The following is a 23,506-nucleotide window of genomic DNA, read 5'->3' as shown; positions in this document are numbered from 1 at the left end:
GCAGATATGAGTCATGTGCCTTCCCAGTTGAAGAAGGTGTTTATGACTTTTTCTTTACTTGGGTCAAGGTATCACTCTCTGTATGGCTTAGTTTGGACATTTTCATGGCATTAGGACTGTAAACATAACTTAATAAATTCCTTTTATGAAGCCCCCCCCCCCAATTACCCTTTGTGCTGTAAAATTCTACTGGTGGAGAATTTGTAAATTCATAGTGGTAGATATCCACCATTAAATATAATACAGAATACTTCACCTCTTCAGTCCTCCACCCTTCCACCATGAATCCCTAGCAACCCTCCATCTGTTTATAATGACTGCAATTTGCCTCTTACAGAATGCAATAGATGTAACCTTATCATGCAGTATGTAGCCTTTGCTGATTGGCTTCTTTCTCTCAGAAATATGAATTTATATGCATTCATGTCTTCATGTGACAAGATATTTCCTTTTTATTGCTGAGTAGTATTGCATGGTATGATTTGGGTTTTCCATTCACCACTTGAAGAACACTTGGTTTCTTCTAGTTTCTGGTCATTATAATGAAAACTTGCTATAAATATGCCTGTGGTTTTTAAAAATGTCATTAACTATCAAAATTGGGTAAATATTTTACAAATGTGAATGGTGAGTCACATGCTGAGCTATGTTTGTCTTCATAAGAACTGCCAAAATGTTTTCCAGAGTAAAGGTATTATGCATCTCCTCCGCAAAGAAGATGGGTTCCTGTTTTTCTACATCATTGCTCGCCATTGGTATTGTCTGTTCTATTGATTTTAGCCATTTAAGTGGGTATGTAGTGAGTGTCTCTTGCTTTTAGTTGCTTTTCTTCAATAACAAGTGATATTAAGCATCTTTAAATGTGTTTATTTTCCAACTGTATACCTAATTTGATGTGGTGTCTTTTCAGTCCATTGCCCATTTTTCAATTGGGTGATTTGTTTATTTATTTTGATTAGTGGGTCTTTTGCATATTTTCTTACAAGTCATGTTTAGTTATTGTGGTCGGCAAAACTTTGTTCCAGTGCAAACATTCTGTTCTTAGCACTGCCTTCCATTAGAGTAGAATTTTAAAAATTTTAATGAAATCCCATTACCACTTTTTCCTTTCATGATTCTCTTTATGTATTATACGTAAAAACTCATTAACAAACCTAAGGTAACATAGATTTTTCCTTCTGGTGTCTTCTAAAATTTTTATAAGTTTACATCTTTCACAAAAATCTAAAAACTATTCTGTATGAATCTTTGTGTAAAACTCAATTTGTGTAACATGTAAAGTTGATGTCTGTTTTTTTAATATGGTCATCCAACACTTCCATCACCATTTGTTGAAAGGCTTATGCTCACTTGACTGTGTTTTCATGGTTCTACAGGTAGGCTGAATTCATTTCCATTTTTCTGTGTGTAGGTGGCATGGACTTAATTTATGCAACTTTAATTATAAAATATTTTTTAAGTTATTAGATTCATGAAAAGTGATTTCATCAACATTGTTCTCAAGCAATTTGTATACAAATCTAGGGCTGAATTCAGCTTGTCATTATCTGCAGAATATCTTGGTGGGATTTTTATTGAGATTGCACTGACTCTAGAGATGCGTGGCGAACAGTGGATATTATTGCCAGGAAAAGGCCGTGGATTCTTCTGCTCCACACACTCAGTAACCAATTCCTGAGACACTGGGGTTTCAAAGAGAGAAAGAGTTTATTACACTACACATGTAGCAGGAGAACAGACATTGTGGCATTTTAGTGGCCCAAAATCTCCCTCCCTGAACAAAGAAGATTCAGGGTTTTAATGTTTCTAACAGGGGGAGATGAGGTCATTTCAGATAATAAATTCAAGGCAGAAGTTCAAAGCAGAAAAGAAAACATTGTTAAACATTAAAAACAATAACAATTTACTGTTAACATGTTACCATAAATTGAAAGGAAAGGAGGTAGAGCTATCTATCTTTCACTGGCAGACCTTAGCGGATGATTTACAAATGTATGGGATTGTGGCTAGTTACTGCACGCTTTCCTTATCATCAGGGCCTCCTAAGAATATGACCAGTTAAAGGGCATAACAGTTTACAGTCACAAAGGCACCGGACAAGAGATAAGGGCTTTTACAATACTTCACACGTCCACACAGCTTAATACAGTTCAGGGCTTCCAGATACCCTCCTTTGTCCCTTCTAAAATCCCAAAAGTAAAAGGAACATTTATATAAAGATTTGGTAATCAAAATCATCCCTAAATCCTGATTTCTAGGTTATAATTCACCCCATCTTTGAAAGTTATCTCTCAATTTTGAGAGACATCTGGCCAACGACTCTTCTAACTGCTTCAAGGCTTAAGAAGGCCTTATTAAGGGGCAAAGCGATGAACAGTGAAATTAGTTGTTATTCTTGGAGAGTCCAGCATCTTTCGGTTTTAGAGCTTCTCAGGCACTGGAATAATCTGGAGGTTTCAAGTCTGTGAAAGGCGAATTTAAGAAGTAAAGTTTTATCGAGCACTGGATATCTTTTAGGGTTTCCAGGAACACTGTTGGTAGGGGGTTGCCATATTGCGGCAGTTTGCAGTTTCTGGAAACTGCAGAAGTAGTTAGTTAATTTTGGAAACTGCAGAATTAGTTATCATTGGTTTTTCTCCTCCTTTTCCCTTCCCTTCTCCTTCTGGGACACCCACAACACGTATATTTGTGCGCTTCGTATTATCATTCAATTCCCTGAGCCCCTGCTCAAATTTTTCCATTCTTTTCCCTATAGTTTCTGTTTCTTTTTGGCTTTCAGATGTTCCATCCTCCAGTTCACTAATTCTATCCTCTGTCTCTTTAAGTCTACCATTGTAGGTTTCCATTGTTTTTTTCAATCTCTTCTACTGTGTTTTTCAATCCCATAAGTTCTGTGATTTGTTTTTTCAGACTTTCCATTTCTTCTTTTTGTTGATCCCATGCCTTCTTCATGTCCTCCCTCAATTTATCGATTTGGTTTTTGAAGAGGTTTTCCATTTCTGTTAGTATATTCAGAATTAGTTGTCTCAGCTCCTGTATCTCATTTGAGCTATTGGTTTGTTCCTTTGACTGGGCCATATCTTCAATTTTCCTGGTGTGATTTGTTATTTTTTGCTGGCATCTGGGCATTTAATCAGATTTCCCTGAGTGTGGGACCCAGCAGGTTGAAAGACTTTCCTGTGAAGTCTGTGGGCTCTGTTTTTCTTATCCTGCCCAGTGCGTGGTGGCTTGTCTGTCTGCGGGTTCCACCAGCAAAAGATGTTGTGGCTCCTTTAACTTTGGAAGACTCTCACTGCTGGGTGTGTGGTGGAGACAGAGGAAAGGTTGTAGGTTGTTTTTAATGGCTTCAAATTGTGAAGTCCTGGGATCTGAATTCCTTGAGAGAGGGATTCCACCTGAGGTGCATTTCACCCCTCCCGTGGGGAAGGTTCAGGTGGTAGAGAGCCCTAAAAGCAGCCTGTTTCTGCGTTTGGGGCTGTTGTAACCTATGTAATCCCAGCGCTGAGCCCAGAGTCAACAAAGCCTCCGTAGAAACAGCCGCAGAAGGCTCTGTTTCGCCCCCTTTCCTCTTTTTCAGTTAGCCCAATCGGTGACTTCCACCTTGATCAGTTTCGCCTGAGCTGAGGGCCTATTTTTAGTAGTCAGAAGTTGTTCCTTAATGCCACTATTGGTGTTAGGTTGGGCTCAGTCTCTACTACTGTTGGAGACTCTTTCCTTTCCCTTCGGGAACTCGCCTGTGGGGAGGGTCACCAGCCACTGCAACTTGGAGAACCGCTGTTCCGATGCTCCCAGCTGGCCTGGAAAGCCACGTGTGTGGAAGTGGCTGCGATCACTGGAAACCGTGGCTTGGGGGACCGCTGTTCGAGGCTACCAGCCGGCCCGGGAAGCCACGTGTGTGGAAAGGGCTGCGGTTGCCAGAAACTGCGGCTTGGGGACCGCTGTTCCGAGGCTACCAGGTGGCCTGGAAAGCCGTGCATGGGGGAGGGTCGCCGGCAGCTGCGGCTTTGGGAACCGCCGCTCCAAAGCTCCCAGCCGGCCCGGGAAGCCGCGTGTGTGGAAGGGGCTCCAGTCGCCGCGGCTTGGGGACCCAATCCAAAGCTCCCAGCTGGCCCAGGAAGGAGGGAGGGAGGGACTCCGGCCGCCAGCCGCCTCGGCCCGAGGAAGCGTGCGCCTCTTGGGAACCTCACCACAGCGAAGTCTCTTAGCCGGTCCAGCCGGTCCTGAATGGGGTGCGCTGTGTGTCTGCTCTCTGTCGTGGCTCCGGGAGCTGTTCTGTACTGTTTCTAGTTCTTTAGTAGTTGTTCTGGAGGAGGAACTAAGACCTGCGTTCCTTACTAAGCCACCATCTTCTCACTCTCCCCTCTATTTTTGACATATTATGTTTTTTTCCATAATCCTGAAAGAAACCATCAGATGGTGGAATCTGACTTATGTGTCGGGAAAAAGCTGAGAGAAAAAGGAAATGTTCAAGACAACCTGAGGCCCTAGAAATTTTATATAATAGGGTCATACTTAATAAAGTAGAAGGAAGAGTACTTGCTGAGAACATAGAAGGAAATGTTTTTGTATTTATAAACCATAGAACACAGAGCCCTGCAGTAGAAGTTTCTGATGGCAGCCAAGTTTTCAAATGGAATGACTTCTTTCCTCTGAGCTGATTGGTTTGATGGTAAAAAATATTTAATCCAAGTTCAATGAGAATGGGATTTCAGAAGTGGGAGGGACAACCTGATTCTTTATAAGACCAATGTTTGTGGGGGAGGGGTGGCAGCAGGACCATTCAGTTGGTACCTTGACATTGCAGGATCCAGGCACATCTTCCCAATATGGATTTGACCAGCAGTTCAAACCATAATTTTCCATCAGCTCATTCCATCGTTGATCGTGCCAAATACCTTGTTAATTTGCCAGACTTTTGTAAACTTGAGATTGCAATCACAAATGGGGGTACCCCTTGTTGATGGATCTTCTTTCCTGAGATAAGTTAGTACAGGGGATTAATGCTGCCTGCAAAATTGGATGCTGGAATGGAAAAGCTAATAAGGTAGACACAGGTCCCACAAATGGTTACTCGAGTGAAAGTTTTCAGATGAGTTCTTTGCATGGAGATAGACCTACCTTAAAAGACCTCAAGAGTTATAGGCAAGTTTAGGGAAACCTGCTGTTTAGCTGCAAGGACGTACCATTTCAGGGGTTCTTTATTTAAACTTTCTATTTCTTCCTGCCGTCCATTTCTCTGGCTTCCTCTTGGGTTGCATTTAATTTTGTGTGTTGTCGTTGAATTTAGGATTCTTAGAAACAAATGTATACCAACTTTTGCCTAATTATGCATGGCAATAGCTGGATATTTTAAGTAAAATGAGATCGTTTTCATCAGAATTCAAGGCTTTCTACCTGGGATAAATGAGATGCACTTGGTGTCACCCCGGATTTTCATCCATACTTAAACATCGATCAAACTCCTTTCGCCCTTTTCTTTTCATCAGGCACACTGAAAAGCAATGACTGACAAGGCAGGATTGTTTTGAATCTGAGTCAACGGGGTGCCCTGCAGGCATAGGTTGGAAAAAAAAATCTATGCTTGGCTAGCATCAGGAAACACCTGGCCAATGAAATTGGCATTCCAGAGCCATGAATTCAGTTAAGCATTGGTGTTTACTTCACGCAGTTTTAGATTCAAGGGAAAGGGGAAAGCTGGGATAGGCACTTTCGAGGACTTCTCTTAATCATGCAGGGATTATGTTCAGGAGGTTTTCCCTGTTAGTTCATGTAATTTGAAGGTGAAATTTCAAAACCAAAAACTCCCTTTATATATTTTATCAGTGGTGGAAATATGTGGGTTTGACATATTTACCCTTGGGTGGTAGTACAGGGTAAGATGTCATCCACACACTGGACAAGGTTGAATTGTACGACAACACTGTGGGGTGTTTAAGAAATTGATACACAATAGGACTGGCAGGGTGTCACTTAGTACAGGAACTTAGGCCTGAGAATAACAACTTAAATATAATTATGGGGAGGCTGGACGGAGAAACTCATGTAAATGTAGTTTTCTCAAGTAAGAATATCTCTAGAAAGCATTGCAAGTGTTTCTGCCCCTCTAGTAGCACTGACTTCTTTGAATGGGCCAATTGGTATGCAAGCTCAGCCTATCTGACCTTGTCCATTGATCACGGTAGAGGGTAAAGTTATGCAGGGTAAAGTGGTATGTAGAGGGACAAGGAAGAGTCAGCAATGAGCACCATATGGTGAATGAGGTCAGGACTTTGCATCAAATGGCATAGTGTTCAATGAGCCATTGGTGAGTGAGGCCACAGTGTGAAGGAATGGTGAGGAAAAGAAATATCCCTTGTCTCTTTATGCATCAGTCCCAGTTAAGAGAGACTGTATTTGCTCACATCCCATGAATGTAAGCTCATGCTGTTGGAACCCCTGCTGAAAGACTGGACGAGAGTCGCCAGTGCATTGGATTGTATTGTAAGGAAGGACAGTCTAGTAACCCCTGTAGAATGTGATGGGCTCAGCAATGGTACTCACTGCCTGACTCCTTAGTTTCAAATTCCCACCTGTGCTTCAGACCTCTTGTCTGAAAATATTGCAGATATCTAAGTGAGAGTGTGGGTGAAACATTTTTACCCCATGCCAGGATGAGGAGTGCGGACCATCAGATAATGGTTGTCCATTAGAATCAAAATCTTTTTAGGAGTGATTCAGTTTTCCAAGGAAAACACTCAGAAGTGAATGAAAAATACATATCTATTCTAACATGAGTAATGAGGAACTGTTCTAGTTTGCTAGCTGCCAGAATACAATATACCAGAAACGGAATAGGTTTTAAAAGGGGGAATTTATCAAGTTGTTAGTTTACAGTTCTAAGGCCGAGGAAATGTCCCAATTAACACATATCTGTAGAAATGTCCAATCTAAGGCATCCAGGTAAAGATACCTTGGTTCAAGAAGGCCAATGAAGTTCAGGGTTTCTCTCTCAAGTGGAAGGGCACATGGGAAATACAGTCAGAGTTTCTCTCTCATCTGGAAAGGCACATGGTAAACATGGTCAGGGTTCCTCTCTCATCTGGAAGGGCACATGGCGAACACGGAGTCATCTGCTTCCTTCTCCTCGCTTCCTGTCTCATGAAGCTCCCAGGGAGGCATTTTCCTTCTTCATCTCCAAAGGTTGCTGGCTGGTGGACTCTGCTTCTCGTGGCTATGTCGTTCTGCTCTGCTCTCTCTGAATCTCTCTCATTCTCCAAATGTTTCCTCTCTTATACGACTCAGTAAATCAATCAAGACCCACCCAAATGGGTGGAGACACATCTTCCCTAATCTAGTTTAACAGCTACTCTTGATTGGGTTACATCTTCAGGGAGATGATCTAATTGCATACAGTATTGAATAGGGATTATTCTGCCTCTGTGAAATTGGATTGTGATTAAAACATGGCTCTTCTAGGGTACACGCATCCTTTCAAACCAGCACAGAAACTAAGCAGAGAGGTCAGTCAGCTGTGTTACTGGCAGTAGGTTCAATACTTGCCATTTGAATCCCCAGGAGTCTCTGAAATGTGTGCCATTTCTGGGATGAAGTGACTAAGACGGAAATACAGATGAGTAGATGATCTTGGGTTTCATGTGGACAATACTGTGATCTCATTAAAGATTGTTTTGGAGATCACATCCATGTGTGTTGTATTTGTTGACAGCATTAGTAACTCAGAGGGGATGACAGAAGCAAATGAAAGACATTCAGATGTGACCAATCTCTAGATAAGAGAGAGAAAGAAAAAGAGAGATTATGGCTTGGAAAACCAAACACAGTCTGTTTCCACAGGGGCTACTGACTCTGATTTCTACTACTCATGGAATGCTAATATGACTAGAGGGTAGGGTATTTGATATTATGAATTTTACACTAATATTCAGCAATCCTGATATCTTTGCAAGTATAATAACTATTGTCTTAAGGATATTTCCCACATGGTTGTTGTACTGCTTTGAAATACTTGCGGAAATGGCTGTTTGCAATTAAATAGATCGAGTTGCTGACGTTTGTGTCTTCTTTGGTCATTTAAGTACAGCTTAAGAATCAGAGAATAAGATGCCTAAGGGGGAGCCAATGATAGTCTGGATCACTCACAGAAGAAGAGCACATACAGTGGCAGGAGCAGCCTCAGCCTTGGTATCTAGGTGAGTACACTGCAGACTCAATGCTTTGGCCATATGGATCCCATTCAGTAAAAACGACCCCACTTTGAGTCCACATTTTCTAGGAAGAACATATCAGACACCAATTAATTATGAATTTTTCTGGGTATCGCCATTCGAGAAGTGTACACACTGCTGCTCCATATATCTGATCATATAGTTTTGTAGCAAGAGGCTTTGAACCACCTTCACATGCTCCACCTTGGGTTTAGAAACTCCTCTATTCTATCACCAAGTGGAATCTAATGAAGCGTCCTGACTAGTCTATGGACTCCCTCGTGGGGATGGGAGACAGGATTCTGGGGTCTCTGCAGTGGTCAAGGTTCTCAGGATGAGATTCAGACTTTCAGTGTGTGTTGTGAATTTGCATGCTGTTCTGAACTCCCTCCTGTGCTCCTGTGTTCTCCCATGGGTGCTTACCCAAAAAAGACAACTGGAAGAGAACATACTGGGATCTCAAACCAACGTTCTGGTTGAGGCTTTGACTACAACCCAGTCCCTGGTTTTGTGACTAAAGAAAAACTGGCTAAACAAACAGGCCTTCCAGAAACAAGAATTCAGGTAAGTTGTATGTCTCTGCAACCACATTTGTCACAACTGGCAGAGGTATCAATTCCTGATATCTTTCTCTTATGGCTTATCCCATTGATCTCTTATCTAAACCTAGGAACAAATGGTAAGTATCTGGTATTTAACATGAGATTTGCAAAAGAGAAAGGTTTCAAATGAAACTACAGAAGCACATGCATTTAGAAGAAAGTTCAAGAAGAGAGTGGAAAAAAATGTGAAAGTTGATGCCTGTTTTGAGAATATACTCTTTGTCATGGACTCTCTATCTTGGCAATGCTGTGATTTGAAACTAGATAAATCATTATGATGAACATTCGGGAGAGCAATGAATTATGACTTGTTCTATGAAACACCATGCTAGAATATGCACATTTGGCTGGTCAGGCAGTTTTGTAGCAAGCTGCACCTTGTCTTTGAAAACGACTCGCCTGTATCACAAAGAGGGCTGTATCTCAGAGTCCTTACTGATCTATAGAATCCCTCTGTGGTTGGGATGGGTTTGCAGGGTCACAGTGGGAGTCAAGTTGTTTAGGACGAGATTCAAACTTTTGGTTTGTGCTGTTAATGTGAATAGTGGTCTGACCTCACTCCTGTGCTCCTGTGTTCTCCCATAGGGTGTTAAACAATAAATCGTGCCACAAGTGAACATACATCGTAAGATGTCAAACCACCATCCTGGTTGAGACCTTTCCGCTGAACACATTCCCTGGTTTTATGACCAGAGAAAACTGGATAAACAAACAGGCCTTCAAGAAGCAACAATTCAGGCAAGTTCTATGATTCTGGCACAGCATTTGTCACACCTGGCACAGGTATCAGTGCCTGAGATGTTTCTCTTTTGGTTGTCCCAGTGATCTCTGATGTAGGTCCAGGAATAATATGGTAAACACCTGGCATTGTGACTCTTGAAAATGAGAAAAGTTTCAAATGAAACTACGGGAAGCATATGTATTTAGAAGTAAGTTCAGGAAAAGAGTGGGAAAAAATGTGAAAGTTAATACCTGTTTTGAGAAGATACTCTTTGCCAGGGACTACACCTAGGCAGTGGTATGATTTGTGACCACATAAATCACTGAGGGGCTGTCCATTACGTAGTGGGCCATTTATCAGCATTTCAGGACTCTATGTATAGATGCTAGGAGAGAGCCTCACTGGACCTGTAATCTTGGTTTTATGATCTAGTCAGTCTACAGACATTGCCAAAGACTTGGGTTGGGGCAGGCTGGGAAGAAACTGTCCCACCTCAGTTTATAAATCCTGTGTCAAATAAAACATGGGGCTGATGGTTTAGAATATGTGAAATGTTCATGAATTAGGAATAGGCTGCTAGATTTATAAATGATATGTATGTGTTTAAAACAACCTAATTTAAAATTTCTGCAGGATAAAAATATTGAAAAAAGAAGAGGTAAATTATCTCTATTCATAGATGTCATGATCTTCTATATTGATGATCCCAAAGAATTCACCCACAGAAAAAACAGATCAGAGGTATTAATTCATGAAAGTTGTAGGACAAAAGATCAATGCACAGGATCCAATTTTATTTCTATAAATCAGCAATGAACAGTCTTCAAAGGAATTATGAAACTGATTGCTGTTAGAATAGCAAGAAAAATGATTATATACATAGTAATAAATCTAGAAAAGGAGGTGCAAGATGTCTATACTGAAAGCCATAAAACATTGCTGAAAGTAATTCATGATGAATTAAATAAGTAGGAACACATCCTGTACTCATGATTTTGAAGACTTCAAAGTGTTAAGAGGCAGTATTTATCCACTTGATGTAGTATATTCTAATTAAAATCCCAATGGCCCTTTTTAAAGAAATAGGAAAAAAATTCCTAAAATTTACACAGAATTTCAAAGGACACCAAATACCCAATACAATCTTCTAACAGAAGAACAAAGTTCGAGAACCCACACTTCCCTACTTCAAGAATTTTTACAAAGCAACACTTGTCAAAACGAGCTGACACTGGCACAAGGATGGACATAGAATACAGAAAAGAGTTCAGAATTATCCCGTGCATGTATATTCAATTTATTTTTACAAGGTGAACATACCCATTCAAGAGGGAAAACATAATCTCTTCAGTAAACATTGTTGATACAAATGCATAATCTCAGTCAAAGTGATGTAGTTAGACCCCTACCTCACACCACATATAAAACAACTCAAAATGGACCAAAGACCTCAATTTACGACCTAAAACTATAAAACTCTTAGGAAAAAAAACACAGGGGTTGATTCTTTATGGCTTTGGATTTGAAATAGATCGATATGCAAGATACAAAAAACAAAACTTTAACAATAAAATAAACTGCACTTCATCAAGATTTTAAAACTTTTTGTATCAAAAGGCACCATCAAGAAAGTATAAAGACAATATATGAAATTGGAGAAGATATTTGCAAATCATGTATTGTTTAAGGGTCTAATCTTTGGAATGTGAAAAGAACACTTTCATCCTCAGAGCAAAAAATAAACCTTCTCATTTTTAAAAAAATGGTCAAAAGACCAGAATAGACATTACTCCAAAAAGATATACAAATAACCAACAAGCATACGTGATGGTGCTCCATTTCATTAGTCTTTAGAGATATTAAAATGGAAATCACAGTGAGATATCTTTACTGACCAAAAATTTAAAATAAACATAGCAGTGTACAACACAAAGAGTGAACCCTAGTATAGTCTATGGACTATTGTTGAAAGTATAATTATAATAATATTTTCTCATGTTGTAACAAAGGTGCCACGCTAATGCACAATGTTAAAAATAGGGAGGAGTATATAGGAACTCTGTGCTCTCTGCTTGATTTTTCTAAAAACCTAAAAAAATTTCTAATTAAAAAATAAGAAAAAAGCATGAGATACAGTTCTAGGGACTGGCGGCAACAGAGTCCCCAACGTCTCCCTGACTTGGCTACTAGCTGGAGAGTCAAGAGTGCACCTGGGCAGTGACACCAAGTCCAGGATCAGGGTAGAATTTTGTTGGCCTTGACCATGAGTGCCTCAGGTTTGACCCCAGCCTCTGGCTCCTATGATCTAATATTTCCCTTTTAATCATGGTCAGATATGTATTTCAGTGTTGTTAATTATATTCACAATGTTGTGATAACACCAACTTCATCCGTTATGAGAACATCTCCATCATCGCAAAAAGGAACCAGGTACATTTTAAGCCTTAACTTCCCAATCCCTATCCTTTCCTGTCTCATGGTAGCCTATGTTCAATATTCTGACTCTATGCATTTGCTTATTCTAATTGCTTCAAAACAGTGAGACCATACAATATTTGTCCTTTTCTATATGTTCTATTTCACTTAACATGATGTCTTCCAGGTTCATTCATACTGTCACATGCATCAGGATGGCATTCCTTTTAATAGCTGAATAATAATTCATTGTAAGCATATAACTCGTTTTTTATCCATTCATCAGTTGATGGACATTTGAGTTGCTTCAAATTTTTGGCAATTGTGAATAATGCTGCTGTAAACACTGATGTGCAAATATCTGTTTGAATCCCTGCTTTCAATTATTTCGGATTTATACCTAGTAGGGGGATTGCCATGGCCTATAGTAATTCAATACTTAGCTTTCCATGGAACTAACAACCATCTTCCTCAGTGGCTGTCCCATTTGACATTGTCCTCAGCAATAAATGAGTATTCCTATTTTTCTGCATCCTCTCCAGCACTTTTTATTTTCCTTTTTCTAAAAGAAGCTATTCTAATTGGTGTGAGATGGTATCTCATTGTGGTTTTGATTTGCATTTCCTTGAAGGCTTAATGATGTTGAGCATCTTCTTATGATTTCTGGCCATTTGTATATCTTCAATAGAGAGATATCTGTTGAAATCTTTTTTTTTTTTTTTCATATTTCAGGTGCAGCTTCATTCAGTGTTCCAACCTAGTTACATTACACTTAGGTATTATTGTGCTGTCCATTTTTGAGTTTTTGTATCTAGTCCTGTTGCACAGTCTGTATCCCTTCAGCTCCAATTACCCATTATCTTACCCTGTTTCTAACTCCTGCTGGTCTCTGTTACCAATGATATATTCCAAGCTGATTCTCGAATGTCGGTTCACATCAGTGGGACCATACAGTATTTGTCCTTTAGTTTTGGGCTAGACTCACTAAGCATAATGTTCTCTAGGTCCATCCATGTTATTACGTGCTTCATAAGTTTAGCCTGTCTTAAAGCTGCATAATATTCCATCGTAGGTATACGCCACAGTTTGTTTAGCCACTCGTCTGTTGATGGACATTTTGGCTGTTTCCATCTCTTTGCAATTGTAGATAATGCTGCTATAAACACTGGTGTGCAAATGTCCGTCTGTGTCTTTGCCCTTAAGTCCTTTGAATAGATACCTAGCAGTGGTATTGCTGGGTCATAATCCATTCTGCCATTCTATGTCTTTTGATTGGGAAATTCAATCCATTAACTTTTAGTGTTATTACTGTTTGGATAATATTTTCCTCTACCATTTTGGCTTTTTTTTATATATAATATATCATATCTGATTTTCCTTCTTTCTACGCTTTACTCCATACTTCTCTCTTCTGTTTTTTTCGTATCTGACTCTAGTGCTCCCTTTAGTATTTCTTGCAGAGCTGGTCTCTTGGTCACAAATTCTCTCAGTGACCTTTTGTCTATAAATGTTTTAATTTCTCCTTCATTTTTGAAGGACAATTTTGCTGGATATAGGAGTCTTGGTTGGCAGTTTTTCTCTTTTAGTAATTTAAATATATCATCCCACTGTCTTCTAGCTTCCATGGTTTCTGCTGAGAAATCTACACATAGTCTTATTGGGTTTCCCTTGTATGTGATGGATTGTTTTTCTCTTGCTGCTTTCAAGATCCTCTCTTTCTCTTTGACCTCTGACATTCTAACTAGTAAATGTCTTGGATAACGCCTGTTTGGGTCTATTCTCTTTGGAGTGCGCTGCAGTTCTTGGATCTGTAAATTTAGGTCTTTCATAAGAGTTGGGAAATTTTCAGTGATAATTTCTTCCATTAGTTTTTCTCCTGCTTTTCCCTTCTCTTCTCCTTCTGAGACACCCACAACACGTATATTTGTGCGCTTCATATTGTCATTCAGTTCCCTGATCCCCTGCTCAAGTTTTTCCATTCTTTTCCCTATAGTTTCTGTTTCTTTTTGGAATTCAGATGTTCCATCCTCCAGTTCACTAATTGTAGCTTCTGTCTCTTTTGATCTACCATTGTAGGTATCCATTGTCTTTTCCATTTTTTCTTCTTTGTCCTTCACTCCCATAAGTTCTGTGATTTGTTTTTTCAGATTTTCTATTTCTTCTTTTTGTTCAGCCCATGTCTTCTTCATGTCCTCCCTCAATTTATTGATTTGGTTTTTGAAGAGTTTTTCCATTTCTGTTCGTATATTCAGCATTAGTTGTCTCAGCTCCTGTATCTCATTTGAACCATTGGTTTGTTCCTTTGACTGGGCCATATCTTCAATTTTCCGAACGTCATCCATTATTTTCTGCTGGTGTCTGGGCATTTGATCAGATTTCCCTGGGTGTGGGACCCAGCTGGTTGAAAGGTTTTTCTGTGAAATCTCTGGGCTCTGTTTTTCTTTTCCTGCCCAGTAGGTGGCGCTCGTGGCGCTCGTCTGTCTGTGGGGCAGTCGGCCCGGGAAACCACGCGTGGAGGCGGGGATCGCTGGCCCCCGTGGCTTGGGGGAGTGCCGGTCCAAATTGCCCAGCTGGCCCCAAACGCCAAGCGTGATGGGAGGGCCCCGCTATCCAACGTTCACAGTCAGACCGGGGAGCCACATGCGTGGAGGGGACCCCAGTCGCCAGCCGCCCCAGCCGGGAAAACGTGCGCCCCTCGGGTATCTGACTGCAGCGGATTCTCCCTGCCCGTTCAGCCGTTTCAGAATGGGGTACGCTGTCTTTTTGGTCTCTGTCGTGGCTCCGGGAGCTGTTTCGTATTGTTTCTGTTTCTTTAGTTGCTTTTCTGAAGGAGGAACTAAGACCTGCGCGTCTTACTAAGCCGCCATCTTCTCCGGAATTCCCCTCTGTTGAAATCTTTTGCTCATCTTTAATTGGGCTGTTTGTCTTTTTGTTGTTAAATTGAAGGATTGGAAAAAATTTTCACTGGGAGGAATTGACATCCTTAATTTGGTATATTAATATTAATCTGAAAGAAACTGTGTTTTCTAACTGCAGAGGGAACGTGATGTTATTGAGGACATGACTTTCTCTGGGTTTATAATCCATAAGAAATGGTCAGAAGGATGCTAGCTTCATTTTAGCACCACAGGGTTTGATTTTTCTGAAGTTAATTTAGTGGGATGGAAAGGCAATAAAGAGATATGTTAACTGATAATGTACTTTCACAAATTAGATGAGTGGCATGAAGGAATACAGGGTCATAATTAAGTCAATGAGGAGGGGAAAGAAGGTCTAACAGGCTGAAGTTCAGGGAAGGGATCTCTGAGGAATTGTCATTTCATGTGTGAATGTAGGAAAATGAGTGTGATGTAAAAAAAGTGTTGGTAGAGATTTGAGTAGGAGTGAAAGTTGAGAGTAGTGCTCATTGTAGAGATAACATCAATGCTCCTTTATGTCTGTGAGGTTCTGAGAGGGTGTATCAAAGAATAATCTCAGGATATTTGTGGTGTTAGCTGCTATTGGAGGCAAGGAATATTATTACATAGGGAATAATAATTAATTTAGTATTAAATTAATATTAGTTTGAGATATATTTCAATCTAGCATTCTCCAACACATGTAAGCAGGGTTTAAAGTTCAGAAATAAAATCCAGACAATAGTTTTGAACAGCATAGGAGAGGTCTGGCAAAAAGTGAAGCAGTTAAAGAAATTCGTAAGATTTCCAAGACAATGTATAAAAAATGGAAAGAAGAGAAGCTAGTATATTGTTTGAAACCTTCCTATAGTGTTGCTTAAAATGACTTTGAACGAACAATAGGAAGGAGTGATTAGAGTACTTTAAAAACAATCAGCTTCAGACACAAGAAAATCCAAAGAAAAACAAAGTTCCCACAAAGAAGCCATTTTCAAATTCTAATTTGATTCCAAGTAAAATATAAGGCACACTCATTGGATTTAATTTTGAGGACAGTGGTGATTTTAGTCAAATCTATTGATGGTGAAATCATAAATTATCTTAGAGATTCAAATGATTAAGTGATGTGAAAAATGGCAACTGAATGTGGATGATTCTGTAAGTTTGATTGTGAAGAGGAAAAAAGTGGAGCATGAGCTGGGAGAACAGTGTCAGAGGTGGTTTTTGTTTCAACATGGAAGACACTGTATTTAAATCAAGAAAGAATGGATGGAAATATGTGGTGAGATTGGTGATAAAGGCTATTTAGTGCATACAGAAGAATTTAAATTTATTGTGAAAATAGAAAACAATAGAATCCAACTGGAGAAATTGGACAGCCAGGGTTAGAGATGATTCTTACCTTTGATTTTAATTTCCACAGAAGAGGAGGAATAACTCATGCACACATGAGTATTGTAGGTTTCATGACATTGAAATGAGGTAGTTCACCAAATTAAATAATTCATCTGTGAAGCAAGAGGTGATCTCATCTGCTAAAATTTAAGGGATAGGGAGGGGGTGCAAGGGTAGTTTAGTGGTAGAATTCTCGCCTGCCATGTGGGAGACCCAGGTTCAATTCCCAGTCCATGAACTTCCCAACAAACAAACAAGCAAAACAAACAAACAAAAATTCAACAAATGGCACTGCAAAAATGGGATACAAAAAAAATTTAAAGGATAGGGAGAAAGCGATTCAAAAGGCATTAACATAAATATGGAGCATATATGCATATATATATATATATGCAAAAGCCATCGCGTATCTGTGGCTCTGTATTTAGACCAGGATCAATGTCTTAGGCATGTGCTGTGTCAAATGAAGGCATCGAATATGGAGGTATTTGGAGTCACAGGGGATTGGGCACTTGATCAGAAGATATACTGAAAGGGTCAAAAGACATGATTATTTTGGTCTTAGAAAAATATAATTTAAAGCAAATAAATGGGGACTAAAATAAGAGAAGAAGTAGGGACTGATGTTTACAAAATAGCATCAATACACTAGACATTTGTGTGTGGAAGGAGAGCCTAGACATATGGAATAATTTTTCAATATCCTGAATGGAAGGGCACTTGTGATAATGGAGTAGGGGTATCTGGTCATTGAATAGGGTTAATATATCAAGGCAAAATATAGGTGTGGTGGATACCACTCAAAATGAGCATGTCTAGGAATTAGAGTTTGGAAGACAGGCAGAGAACTAGGTTCAAATTCTAGGTCTGTCATTTTCTAGCTGTAAAACATTGTCATATTACTATAGCTTTCTGAATCTCCTTTCATCTGAAATGTTAAATGGGTAAATGAAGCATAAACAACAAGGTAATAGTGAGGAACAAATAAGCAAACATATGCAAATTACCGAGCACAGAGTCATAAGCACTACAACTTTCATTTCCTTTTCCTTTTATTGGATGTCAAATACAATGAGTTGACTTAATCTTGCTTCTGTTCTAAATAAATCTCTGTAATTTGGCCATGCCACACTTCAATTAATAGCAATGCTACAAATGTGATTTAAATTTCCCAAATTCTTTTATATGTATGAATTATGAAAGGCATTAATGTCGCTGTTGAGGAGAATTACTACAGGACAGGGGTTCAGATACAGCTTCACTAAGATAGCATAGGGAACAACAGTATTTCAAACCTACTCTCTTCACTGTATATTTTTGGAGCAACCTAACCCTGTGGTGATTGTGGGCCCTAACTGTAACTGTGTTAGTCAGCGTTTTCCAGAAAATTGGCTCACATTTCATGGCCGTTGGCAAATTTTACTTCTGTAGGACAAGTTTCAGTTCAGAAATGCCAATCAAGTTCACACCAATTTCCTTGGAAAAGTGGCTGGCTGGAAATTTGGGCTAGAGTCAATGTTGATGTTTAAGAAGGCATTCTTATGATTGCTGAAATCTTCTTAAGACTTCCAAAGGATTGGATGAGGAGATTACTCATATCTCAGAGAGGAATTTCTTTGTTAATTTTAGATGCAGTAAATTGATTGTAGAAGAAAATCGCATTTACAAAATACCTTTACAGTAACAAGTTGGCTACTGTTTGACCTAAACACTGGACAATTATAATGTGGTCAACTGACACATGAAATTAAATGTCATACTTCACACCCCTGTCAATTTGGCACCTATACACATCTCCTTAAACCACACTGCATCTCCAATTAAAGATAATATCATAGTCATAGTTACAGCTATCATGATATGTCTATCCTGCCTTCAAGTTAAAACATGCAATCCTTTCCCCAGAAGAGGATGTAAGTCCTTTGTTTATACATACTCATTTCTTAGATGTCCTATAAGCTAAAACAATGACAAAATTAATACAGTGTATATTATTTGACAAAGGAATAAAAGAGGGAATAAAACAAAATGATGATAGGTACATAAATAGGTAGAGAGATCAACAGGTAGACAAACACAAATGCATTTACAATGAAACTAGGCAGAAACACTCATAACCACTGCAGTACTCATTTCTGTAATTCATCAAATGGTCATAGCTCACATTTCTACCTACTTGCTCCACTGAGCATTCTATATCTCCTTTAACCTCAGCAAGCCCCTTAGCCAGCCATGGTTCTTTGCACAGTAGGGTGACCAGAACCTTCATTCCTAAATTGTTTTATCATCAATAGTCCTGTCTGGATTATAGTATTGTAGTTTTCAATTTACATTAATCACAGGACAGGTTAATAGTAAGAGGCATTCCCAGAGATCTCCTGTATCTCCGGATATACTCTTCCTTACCTCCATGGTAGCCCAAACAGTGCGGTGGTAAGGAAGTCTAATAGCAGTCCAATTTCCCCTTGGAAATCAGGATCAATCACCCCATCCAGACAGTAATTCCCTTCTTTGCCTGTTGGTTCAGAGACGTGAAGAACTCCAAGTGGCCAGGTTGCTAATCTTAATTTCCAGACATACACAATCATTATTGTGTTCTCCAGTTGGGTGTTTTTTATTTCTTTTTCTTGCCTAATTGCCCTAGCTTGAACTTTTAGCACCATGTAAACTATCAGTGGTGACAGTGGGAACCCTTGATTTGTTTCAGATCTTTGAGGGAAGGCTTTCAATTTTTATCATTGAACACGATGTTAGCTGTGAGTTTTCCATATATTGCCTTTATCATGTTGAGGAAGTTTCCTTCTATTCCTATCTTTTGAAGTGTTTTTAACAATAAAAGGTCATGGATATTGTCAGATGCCTTTTCTGAACCTATCAGTGTGGTCCCATGGTTTTTCTCCTTTGATTTGTCAATGGGTGGGGTATTATATTAATTATTTTTCTTATGTTGAGCCATCCTTAGCACACCTGGGATGATTTTGGTGTATAATCCTTTTATAGTGCTGTTGAATTTTATTTGCAAGTATTTTTTGAGGATGTTTGCATCCATATTCATTAGAGAAATTGTTCTCTAATTTTCTTTTCTTGTAGTGTCTTTATCTAGTTTTGGTATTAGGGTTATATTGGCTTCATAGACTGGGTTACATAGCGTTCCCTTATTCAGTTTTTTGGAAGAGTTTGTACAGGATTGATATTAATTTATTTCTGAATAATTGGTAGAATTCACCAGTGAAGCCATCACGTCCTGGGCTTCTCATTTTTGGGAGATTTTTATGACTGATTTAATTTCTTTACTTGTAATTGGGCTACTGAAGTCTTCTATTTCTTCTAGAATCAGTATAGATTGTTTATGTGTTTCTTGAAATGTGTTCATTTTATCTTAGGTTGTCTGCTTTTATGGCATACAGTTGGTCATGATATCCTCTTATGATTCTTTTGGTTTCTGTGTTGTTAGTAATATCCATTCTCTCACTTCCAATTTTATTTATTTGTGTCCTTTCTTTTTGTCTTTGTCATTCTGGCTAAGGGTTTGTCTTTTTTTTTTTTCCACATGGGAAGACACTGGGAATTGAACCCTGGTCTCTGGCATGGCAGCCAAGAATTCTACCACTATGCCAACAGCACCCCGCCTTGGATTTGTCAATTTTATCGATATTCTCAAAGAAACAACTTTTGGTTTTCTTAAATCTCTATTGTTTTCTAATTCTCAATTTCTTTTATTTCTTCTCTGATCTTGTTAATTCTTTCCTTCTGTGTGCTTTTGGATTATTTTGCTCTTTTTTTCTAGTTCCTATATGTATAGTTATGCTTTCGATTTGAACTGTTTCTCCTTTTTTGATGTAAGCATTTAATCTTATAAATTGCCCTTTCAGCACTATTTTCACTACATCCCATAAGTTCTGATATGCTGTATTCTCATTTCCTTCATATCAAGATATTTCATAATTTCTCATGCCATTGCTTCTTTGACTTACTAATTTATTAAAGAGTGTGTTAACTTCCATGTGTTTATGAGATTTCCACTTCTCCTCCTGCTATTGGTTTTCAGCTCAATTAGGTTGTCAGAAAGCTAAAGTATAATTTCAATCTTGTAAAATTTTTTAGATTCCTTTTTTGACCTAACATTTATTCTATCCTGGAGAATGATTGATGAACATTGAGAAGAAAATATATCTTGCTCTTTTGGGGTGCAATGTTCTGTATGTACTGTTAAGTCTAGTTCATTTATCATATTATTCACATTCTCTGTTTCCATAGAACAGAGATTCAATGTGAGAGGTATATTGACGTCTCCAACTATTATTGTAGAGACATGTATTTCTTCCTTCAGTTTTTTCATCTTATTTTTTATTGTGAAAATAACATATATGCAAAAAAGCAGTGCATTTCAAAACACGTCAACAACAATTAGTTTTAGAACAGATTTTAGAGTTTACAGTTCCACAATTTTAGGTTTTTCATTCTGGCTGCTCCAAGACACTGGAGACTAAAAGAAATATCATTATAATGATTCAGGAGTCATACACATTTGTTAAATCCTATCTTCTTTTTTTATAACTCCACCTTCTCCTTTGAACTTTAAAAAATTATTTATTGTTTATTAATATATATTATATATTCACATAACACATAATCATCCAAAGTGTACAGTCAATGGTTCACAGTGTAAAAATATGGAATGATTCACGAATTTGGATGCTGTGGTAGTTAGATTCAGTTGTCAACTTGGCCAGGTGAAGGCACCTAGTTCTGTTGCTGTGAGCATGAGCCAATGGTACATGAACCTCATCTGTTGCTGATTATATATGCAGTTGACTAGGAGGCATGCCTGCTGCAATGAATGATGTTTGATTTAATTGGCTGGTGCTTAAATGAGGGAGCACAATGTAGCACAGCCCAAGCAGCTCAGCATACCTCATCTCAGCACTCACAGCTCAGCCCAGACCTTTGGAGATGCAGAAAGAAATCACCCCGGGGAAAGTTGTTGGAACCCAGGGGCCTGGAGAGAAGGCCAGCAGAGACCACCCTGTGCCTTCTCATGTAAGAAAGAACCTCAGTCGAAAGTTAGCTGCCTTTCCTCTGAAGAACTAATGAAATAAATCCCCTTTTATTAAAAGCCAATCCATCTCTGGTGTGTGGCATTCTGGCAGCTAGCAAACTGGAACAGACGTCATCCTCGTGCAGGGGCCTTGCTAACCTTTGTTTCTATTCAGTTTTAGTATATGTGCTGCTGAAACAAGCACTCCCTTCTGTTTTGCCATTGTTTGTCCCATGTACTTTGGGGCAAAACGGTTAGGTGCATAAATAATAATGATTGTTATTCCTGGTGGATTGCCTTTAATATTAATACATAGTATCTCTTTTTGTCTCATAACAACTTTGCATTTAAAATCTATTTTGTCCAATGCTAATATAATTACCCAGCTCTTTTTGGGTTACTATTTGCGTGGATTATCTTTTTCTACAATTTCACTGTCAACCTATTTGTGTCTTTGGGTCTAAGGTAACTTTCTTATAGACCCCATATAGTGAGATCACACTTATTTCTTCATTCTGACAATCTGTGTCTTTGGATTGTGGAGCTTAATCCATTAACATCCAATGTTATTACTGTAAAGGCAGTATTACTTCCACTATTTTATCCTTTGGCTTTTAAATGCCATATCTTATTTTTATCTCTCTTTTTTACCCTTTTAGTTACCCTTATAATCTTTTCCAAACCTCACTCTCTTGTGTTTTCCTTTTAACCTTCAGAATTCCCTTTAGTGTTTCTTATAGGGCAGGTCTCTTTTTGATGAACTCTCTTAGTTTCTCTCTATCTGTGAATATTTAAAAACCCTCCCTAATTTTTTAAGGACAGTTTTGCCAGATAAAGACTTTGTGGCTGGCTGTTTTTCTCTTTCGTACCTTAAATACATCATACAACTGTTTTTTTTGCCTGCATGGTTCCTGATGAGAAATCACCATTTATTCTGATTGAAGATCCCTTGTATGTGACAAATGGCCTTTCTCTTTTTGCTTTCAGGATTCTCATATTATCTTTCACATTTGACATTCTAATAGACATGTGCCTCAGGGTATTTTTATTAGGGTTTATTCTGTTTGGAGTATGTTGCACTTCCTGGACATAAATATTTTTCATAATATGTTCTCAAACATGCTTTCTGCCCCCTTTCACTTCTTTTCTCCTTCTGGGACACCTTTAACTGCATTTATGCCCATGCTTTGTGCTGCTATTCAAATCCATGAGACCCTGCTCAATTTTTTCCCCCATTTTTTCCTGTATCTGTTCTTCTGCCCTTAAGATTTAAACTGTCCTGTCTTCTAGTTCACTGATTCTTTCCTCTGCCAGTTCAAATTTGTTGTTGCATTCCTCTTGTGTATTTTTAATCTCCTCCAGTCCCATAATTTCTACTGTATTTCTTTATGTTTTAAAATTCTTCTTTATGCTCACCCACTGTCTTCTTAATATCCTTTATCTCTTTAGCCATATTTTCTTTTAGCTCCTTGAATTGATTTATGAGATTTATTTGAAAATCTTTGATTAGTTGTTCCAAATTCTGTATCTCCTCCAAAGTTTTAACTTTTTCCTTTAACCAGACCATGTTTTCCTATCTCTTTGTATGGCTTGTAATTTTTTGCTGATGTTGAGATATCTGATTATCTTGATGAGTTTTCTGCGAAGGTCTGTGTCTCTCTTACTTTCTAGAGTTCTAATATTTTTTGCTTTGTGCTAACACTCTTTTTTGACACTCGGTTCAACTTAGTTTGGACTTTAGGAATGCCCATGTTTAACTGATCAGATTTCTTCACTCTGCATCTGATACTTCTCCTGGAATAGGATGTGCAATGCAGTTTTTAAGACTTGCACTATTAGTTCAATCGTTTCACCCCTAGTAGAAATCTCCCTTTCCTCCGTTCCTTATCTGAAAATCTTGATCTGTTTTTTTTTGTTTGTTTGTTTTCTGCTTATATATTTAGCTTTATATTCCTTTTGTAGTCTTAACTGCTTTTGCTTGGAGGGGAAATTCTGGGAAGAGGGTCACATTGGTGAAAAGTTTGCCAGGTGGGTATTTACCAGCCAAATTGGGGCCAGGGACCTACAAATGGGGCACAGACTAGCTCCAGGGTTCTCTGGGGAGAGGGTCAGGAAGGACATTAAAACCTTTTTGATGACTCCCCAGAGCTTTGCTTCCTGGCCTGCCCTTCAACAATTATTTCCTTAGAGCCCTAAGGACAACCTGTGCCTTTAGACCTCTGCCTCTGTCAGGG

The 23,506-nt window shown here is 38.8% G+C and overlaps 1 protein-coding gene across 2 annotated transcripts in view; it reads left to right on the top strand.

Annotated features, from left to right (window-relative positions):
• Positions 1-23,506, top strand: part of LOC143661352 (uncharacterized) — a 151,984-nt gene that overhangs the window by 20,260 nt on the left and 108,218 nt on the right. Inside the window, exons 2-3 of one of the 2 annotated variants that reach the window (XR_013164521.1) lie at positions 8,076-8,189; positions 9,392-13,213. The exons of the other annotated variant lie outside the window; for it this stretch is intronic. The gene's annotated coding sequence lies outside the window, so the exon portion shown is untranslated. Of the gene's footprint in view, positions 1-8,075; positions 8,190-9,391; positions 13,214-23,506 lie in introns of those variants that run through there. 2 annotated transcript variants of the gene reach the window in all.

This window comes from Tamandua tetradactyla, chromosome 17 (assembly GCF_023851605.1).
Source record: "Tamandua tetradactyla isolate mTamTet1 chromosome 17, mTamTet1.pri, whole genome shotgun sequence".
Classification (NCBI taxonomy): Eukaryota; Metazoa; Chordata; class Mammalia; order Pilosa; family Myrmecophagidae; genus Tamandua; species Tamandua tetradactyla.
The sequence above is the reverse complement of the archived record's forward strand: the minus strand, read 5'-3'. Positions and strand labels throughout refer to the sequence as shown.